Raw genomic sequence first — 7,309 nt, forward strand, 5'->3', positions numbered from 1 at the left:
GTCTAAAGAAGTATCTTTCTCCAGGTTCAGACCAATTTAGCGGAGTCCGACACCGTCGTCCATATAAAGCTTCAAAGGGTGCCATCTTGATACTTTCTTGATAACTATTATTGTATGAAAACTCCGCCAAAGGTAAACATTCATCCCATTTTAGTGAGAAATCCAGGACACATGCCCGTAGCATATCTTCAAGTATTTGGTTCACCCTCTCAGTCTGCCCACTGGTTTGAGGATGATAAGCCGAACTGTGGAGTAATTTAGTACCCAAGGAGTTGTGAAGTGCTTCCCAAAACTTGGCTACAAATTGGGGTCCACGATCCGACACAATGGTCTTCGGAACACCATGCAGACTAAGAATACGAGCAAGGTACAGTTGGGCGTAGACAGTAACCGGGGAATTTGTCTTGACCGGCAGAAAGTGAGCAATCTTTGTAAGTCGATCAACAATCACCCAGATAGAGTCATATCCTTTTGCGGTCCTGGGCAATCCCACAATGAAGTCCATGCTTATGTCTTCCCATTTCCATGTTGGTATTGATAATGACTGCAATGGACCGGCAGTTTTCATGTGTATGGCCTTGACACGTCTGCAGGTGTCGCATTTAGCCACATAGCGTGCAATTTCAATCTTCATTTTTGTCCACCAGTAATGTTGCTTTAAGTCTTGATACATCTTAGTGCTTCCGGGATGAATAGAATAACGACTAAGATGTGCCTCATCCAGAATTTGCTGGCGGAGCTCTTCGTTCTTTGGCACAACTATGCGGTTTTTAAACCATATCACACCTTGATCGTCTTCTTTGAAACACTTGGCTGTTCCAGCCCTTACCTTTTCTCGTATGTGCTTCACACCCAGATTATCCCTTTGAGCATCAATTATTCTTTGCAAAATGATTGACTCAAGCCTTAACTGATTTAGAGTCCCTTGTTGAATGATCCAAATATTGTTGTCGATCTTATTTTTGTGCGACCCTTTTATACAGCTTTTAGACCCTAATGTCATACCCAAAATATTTACATTTCGCTTTTGTAGAAGAAAAATGGGAAATTTCTTCTCCTAAATATCTCCCACGTTGTTTTCTTTTCCCCATCCTTATCTCCCACACGTCATTTGCTCCAGCTCGATAACTACGCGTCATGCTCCCTCCTCTCCATTATCCTCAAGCGGACAGCCAGCCATTCGCTTGAGATTTTTCTCTGCGTCGTTGAAATATCTCACACGCGTTCGTCCTCCAGCCCAGCCGTTCCTATCCAGCCGTTCCTATCCGGTGAATTCCCAGCCGCTTGTGCCATCTCCAGCACGCAGCCTTGGACATCGCTTCGTCTCCTTAGCTGCTCGCCGGCGCTCCTCTGCAGGCCGCGCCCAGCTTATCTCCCTCGACGCTCGCGGCTCTCTCTCTCTCTCTCCCCCCTGGTCCCTGCCATGGCCGCCGCGCTGCAGCTCTCTGGTGCTCGGTCGCCCAATCTCCCTGCTCGGCGCCCGACTGCAGCTCGCCGGAGCTTCCTACCGAGTCCCTATGGTGCGCCCTCCCATGCCGGCGCGCGTGCTACCTCCCTGCTCTCTCTCTGCCGCAGTCCAGCTTGGAGTTTCTCTCTCAGCTCGCCCGATGGTGCTCGGCCGAGCTCCCTGGCGCGCACGTCCCGGTCGCAGCTCGGATCTTCATGACCACAGCACCCTCCATGGACGCGAGCTCCAAGCTCCTGCTCGTCCAGCCCCTTTCCAGACGCCCCTGCAGAGTCCCTAGCCAACTCGCGCCCAGCCCCATGTCCCTGGATTGCTCGTGGGTGTGGCCGGAGTCGCTCACCTCGATCTCTCTCGCTCTTCGTCTATCGGATTTCGCGCGTGCTCGCATTTGCTGTTGAGTCGTCGAACCCGTCATCCCCTGCTCAACCCCACCTCACCAGCTCGCTCCAAACACGATCTCGTCATCGTTTCGTGTGTCGTCAAGAAATCCCAAGCGTCGGATGAAGACGTAGCCAACAGCGCGATATTCCCCAAGCGCTCGACAAATTGCCTGGATCGGAAAATCGCTACCGATCTCGCAGATTCGTGTCAGCTGCTGAAGCGGTAAGCTGATGAATTATTCAGAATAGTTCAATCGATGAATAAATAAATTTCTAGTGCGATGCTCATTAAGGTGCTCGATAAATTGTGTAAGTCACGAAACTCTCGTCGACTTCGCAGTTCTTGCGATTATCGAGCCAGGTTCAGTTATAGCGAGTTACCTCGCTATTCCGATCAGATAGTTAAATTAGTGTACCGAGTAGAATATGAGTAGGCCTGTGTAATGATAAAATATTTTAATCACTTCTATAGATGTATGTATATTCACGATAAAGAGATAATTGATTAATTGTTGATATGTAAAATATGTGAGGAGAGAAATAAAATTAAATTAGTTCTTTATGAGCGATGTAGTATAATCTATAAAACGAGTGATAAAGTTTAGAAGTTAAACAATTAGCTGATAAGTTATGTTTAGGCTAACTGTATTAAATGTGTATAGTTTATGTTTCATGATGTTTGTGTTAGTTTTAGTTAATCTAGAGAAGCACAATTATTACGCTTAGTACGCTAATAACTAGTGTTTCCGTATAAGATAGTTTAGCGCCTCGCTGCTAGGTGTTTTAATTCGCTATCGCGTAGCATTATTTAGGTTTGTAATATTTCCGTCGATATGCATTCATGTGCATAATGCATTTCATTCAGGAACGTTAATCAATCGCGCGATGCGGAAGACAAGCCAAGTCGACCCCAAGCGCGGGCTACTCCGCAGGATGATGCTGATGGACAAGCCTGAAGATACTCGTCAAGTGGACGTCACCTAACAACACTAACCTAGTGTTACTCAGGCAAGCCCCGGTGCATGCAACCCCTTCCTTGTGTTTTTAAATAATTTTTGCACACTTTAAGTCTAGTGAAATGTGCATTAGGTTTATAGGAGTTGCTTGAAACCCTTTGATGCATTGCCTTCCTTGATATCCATACCTATATAGATACTTCTGGTGAAGTATCAAAATATGATTTACAAAAATGCTTAGCCCTGCTTAGATCTTGTGGTTAGAGGTTGTCTTTTGCGATACTGCCTAGCTCAGGGGTTATCCTGAGGAAAGATGGCTTCTACCTGCAAGAATATTTTCATTGAGAGCGTGGTGGGATCTTACTGCAAAGTTCCCTGTGATGCTCTTTTCATCCTAAGGAACACAAACAATCCTAAGGGTGGAAATACTTAAATCGGGACTTGGGCTAGGAACAGGTGATGTTCTACCCAGGTTGATTAAGGATTGGATGCGTATGTTGGCCTGCTGACCGAGGACCCTTTAACTGGTCACATGCCTCGTCATGGGTAAGCTTTGCCTCGGGTAGACTAAGGCCAGAATAAGATAACACGAAATGGGCGTGGAGCGGTGGCGAGAGTAGCGTGTACCCTCCGTGGCAAGAGGCTGGACGGTGGTGTATCTGTGCTCTCGGTTTGCGTGAACCTGATCTGGTCTTAAGAACCCCGGTGGCGAGTTGACATATGCAAGGGTTAAGTGCTACATATGTCGTGTGATTGGAGATCCTCAGCTGAGTATAATCGATTCGGATCGCCGTACCTTCGCGGTTATGAAGACTTGGTCACTGACCTGCAACCTAAGTCAGGATGTGAACATTATGAATAAAAATGATGTTGTATTGATGAGATGGTGAAAGTAGACCATATGCAAACAAAGTCTATTAATACTTAATCTGGCATTAAAATATTGAAAGTAAGGACTCACTTTAGTAAGCTATTTCTGCAAAAGTATCTAAGTTGATTCTTGCTAAAGCCTCTCCTTGATTCCCAAATCCAGCATATCCTTGAGAGTCTTTTCTTTAGTCGGGTAAGTCTTGCTGAGTAATTCCATACTCAGGGTTTTATTCCCTGTTGTTTTTCAGGTTTTAACTTTGTGCTGTTGTTGATGGTGTTAAGTGCCGGTGGGCTCGGCCTTCTTATAAGTCTAAGTAACTCTTCTATACTTCTTATTGAGGATGATCACTTAAGCTAGCATATATTTCAAACTTATACTTTTGTAATCACTCCGATAAAATAATGTAAAATTTTTGTAACCTATAAAATTTGGTAATAAGATTTCCGCTGCAAAAATGTTGTGTGTGTGATTTGTGTTACTTAATCCCGCGGTTCTGGTTGTAAGTGGTTTATCCGATGTCCTTGGGCAATCGGACGGATCCTGTTAAGTTATCTGGTGCACATGCATAGCTGTCTGAGGTCTTTGAGACAAGGACAGGTGCATGTGGGCCCAATAACTTGGGAGGTTCTGCCACACCTCCTTTACCTTTGTCATCACTGGATCTTTCCATGATGCTTATTCTATGCCTACCTTTTGAACTATCATCTTTTCCATCTCGATTTGAGAATGGTGTTTTACCTATCCTGACCTTGGTTGCATTCTCTCCCTTGTCGGTTACAATCATTGCTTTAGCTCCATCCTTTATTATGCTCATACCCCTACGCTCCATGTCTTATTATTCCCCTTGCCTTTTGTTGGCCTTAGAGGAAAGGCCACCATTTAATTAAAAGGAACGTATAGAAACGAGATGTTTGTTGATGTGTGCTCGTGATGTTTGTCCTTCTGCTATGACTGATTTGCTTCTTTGGAATGAGTGTTGATGTGTTGTGGCCCTTGGACCGCAATGGAATCTGTTTACTAGGTGAGTGCCATAGAGTTAAGTAGTTGGGTTCTCCCCCTGCTCTCTCTAATCCGTCTATACTTACCTTTTCTCGTTATTCTTTCCTCTTGCACATGTCCTTTTGGCAACCTCCAACTCCTCCAAATCAGTCAAGATCAAGGTCGGCAACATCTTCATCAAGTGTGTATCAATGCTCTTGTTAAGGGGGTTAGCCGCTAACCCTGATGAAGACAATGCGATCAACATCAACCAACAAGATCAGAGTGGCGTAGCGAAAGCGTGTGTGGGTCCTTACCCACAGGTCCAGGGGGTCCTCAAGAATTGCATCAATCGATCTCAAGCATCTGATGGTCAAAGCAACCAATTCACAAGTCAAGCCGACGGAGGCAAAGTTGAGTTAGAAAAAAGCTATGAAAGACTAACGAACCAATCTCATTTTCTTGCTAGCCTCTTCTTGAATCTCGAGGACGAGATTCTGTTAAGGGGGTTAGATTTGTAACACCCTGAATTTGGGGGTATAAAATTTCTTTTCTAATATCCACCAAATTCAGGTGTTACTCTCTCAGTTCTTCGCTTTCCTTTCTCTTTTCACTAAAAATGGAGAATCATTTTGTTTTATATTAGCGTAAACCTAGTGGAATGAGCCCTAGGGGCACTTTGGTTGTTGCATTCATGCTGTTGCATAGTGTTTCTAAGTGCAAAATGTGTTTGAAATATGTTAACATAACTTATAGAAGCGCTCGGTAAATTTTCATATTTTTCGGAATATTTTTCTATTTTCCGGAAACCAAAATCTATTTATTTGTGGAACCTAAAAATGTTTTTAGAAATTCTAATTATGTTTTTTGAGTTCATTAGGTGCCAAAACATTTATAAGAATTTTTCTGGAATTTTTGAAAGTATCTATAATATTTTGAGCACAAAATATGGATTTCTAGGCTTTTTCGAATTTTAAAAATAGTAAAATCCGAATTTTAACCGAATTTTTATCTCGTCCAAACCCTAGGTATATATACATGTCCGGCTTCATCTCGTCGAGCCCGTTCCAGAACACAAAACGTTTCCCCCAAATCCAATCCCTAGCTCCCGGTATTGCTCGCCGAAGTTCGGGGCGGTTCCAACTCCGGCGACAACTCCGACGAGCAATTACTCCGAATCCGTGCATCGTCTGCGGAATCCGAGGGTACCGCTGCGTTCGTCTCGTCGAAGGCTTCGTCGCAGCGCGTTCGGTTCATCGATTGGATCCCCGAATCTCCGGCAATCGACGGATTTCTCCTCGGCTCCGGCGAGGGTCTTCTTCCCCGGTGAGAAACCTCCATTGTTGCACCTAGGGTTTCTTCGTTTCTTCGTTTTCCCGTCCGTGCAGAGCCTCTCCCACTCTCCCCTCACCTTCCCCGGTGGCGGCGCCCCTCCCCCTCCGTTTCCCCTCCTCGACGGCGCCCCTTTCTCCCTCCCCGGCGGCGGCGGCGGTGGCCGGCGGTGGCGCCCGCGTCCGGTGCTCCCGCGCCCGCGCGCACCCCTCCCCGGCAGCGATGGCCGCGCCCCTCGCGCCCCGTGCGGCCGCGCCCACCCCGGCCGGCCCAACCCCGACCTCCCCTGCGCAGCCCCCTCCCCTTCCTCTCCTCTCTCTTCCATGGATGGGAGGAAGAAGATGAGGAGAGGAAGAAGAAGATGGCAGTTCTGTAATTTAATCCGCGCGAATTACAGTATGGTTTAAAACATTCATAATTTTTGCGTTTTAAACCCGATTCGATCCATTCAAGTTGCGTTAGATTCGTATTAAAATTATCTTAATTTAGAAATATTTATCTCAATTTTTGCATATTTTATTTAATTTAGTTAAACGTTTGTTTAACCAGTGGCTACTAGAACGACGTTTCAATTTAAAAACCTAATTTAGGAATTCGATTTGCGCATTTATAATTAGTCACCAATATGATTAACCTTAACCGAAATGTTACTTATTAATAATTGTTTAGTATAATCACGTTGTCATTTATTTATTAGTTTCGCATGTCGGTCCGCGCGTGTCGCGGTGCTGTTTCGCGCACGTCGTCGCGTGTCGTTTGCAAGTGTCGCGCGTGTTGTTCGTATGCGTTGTCGCGTGCCGTTCGCGTGTGTCGCGCGCCTTGCCGCGTGCCGTTCGCGCGTATCGCGCGTTGTCCGCATGCTAAGTCGTTTGTGTCCGCGCATTGCGCACATCGTGTTTGCACGTCGTGCGTCGTTAATTCGTCTCGCTTAGAATCGCTCATATTCATTAAGTTACTTGCTTAACTGTCAACTATTAAAATAGTAAGTTAGTCAAAACTAAGTAGTAGTATTAATTTACATTTGATTAGTGTAAACATGCTAACCCCTCGACCATAGCTTCGACTATCGCGGTTCTTTTCCTCGCATAACTGTAGAAGCGCTCTCTATTTTATATTGCTCGCTTTTATAATATTTTATCTCGTATGGTGTAATGTTCTTATGCAAGTTTATGTTTGTTTGTGCCTGTTTGTATTCGGTGTGCGTCGCGAATAGACTGCGATCCATTTCCGAGCTTCGAGGAATCGACGAACAAGCTTCGGCGACCAAATGACCCAGCTCTTCGAGTTCTATGAAGCTGAAGACCCTGAGCATCTGTTTGGTGAAGGC

The 7,309-nt window shown here is 45.4% G+C and overlaps 1 long non-coding RNA gene across 1 annotated transcript; it reads left to right on the forward strand.

Moving 5' to 3' along the window:
• Positions 1–1,156: 1,156 nt before the first annotated feature.
• Positions 1,157–4,127, forward strand: LOC103632818 (uncharacterized). The gene is made up of 2 exons (XR_556161.4): positions 1,157–2,068; positions 2,711–4,127. It is a non-coding gene; the product is annotated as an uncharacterized lncRNA (long non-coding RNA).
• Positions 4,128–7,309: the final 3,182 nt, after the last annotated feature.

The sequence above is a fragment of the Zea mays genome, chromosome 7, assembly GCF_902167145.1.
Source record: "Zea mays cultivar B73 chromosome 7, Zm-B73-REFERENCE-NAM-5.0, whole genome shotgun sequence".
In the NCBI taxonomy this organism is placed as follows: Eukaryota; Viridiplantae; Streptophyta; class Magnoliopsida; order Poales; family Poaceae; genus Zea; species Zea mays.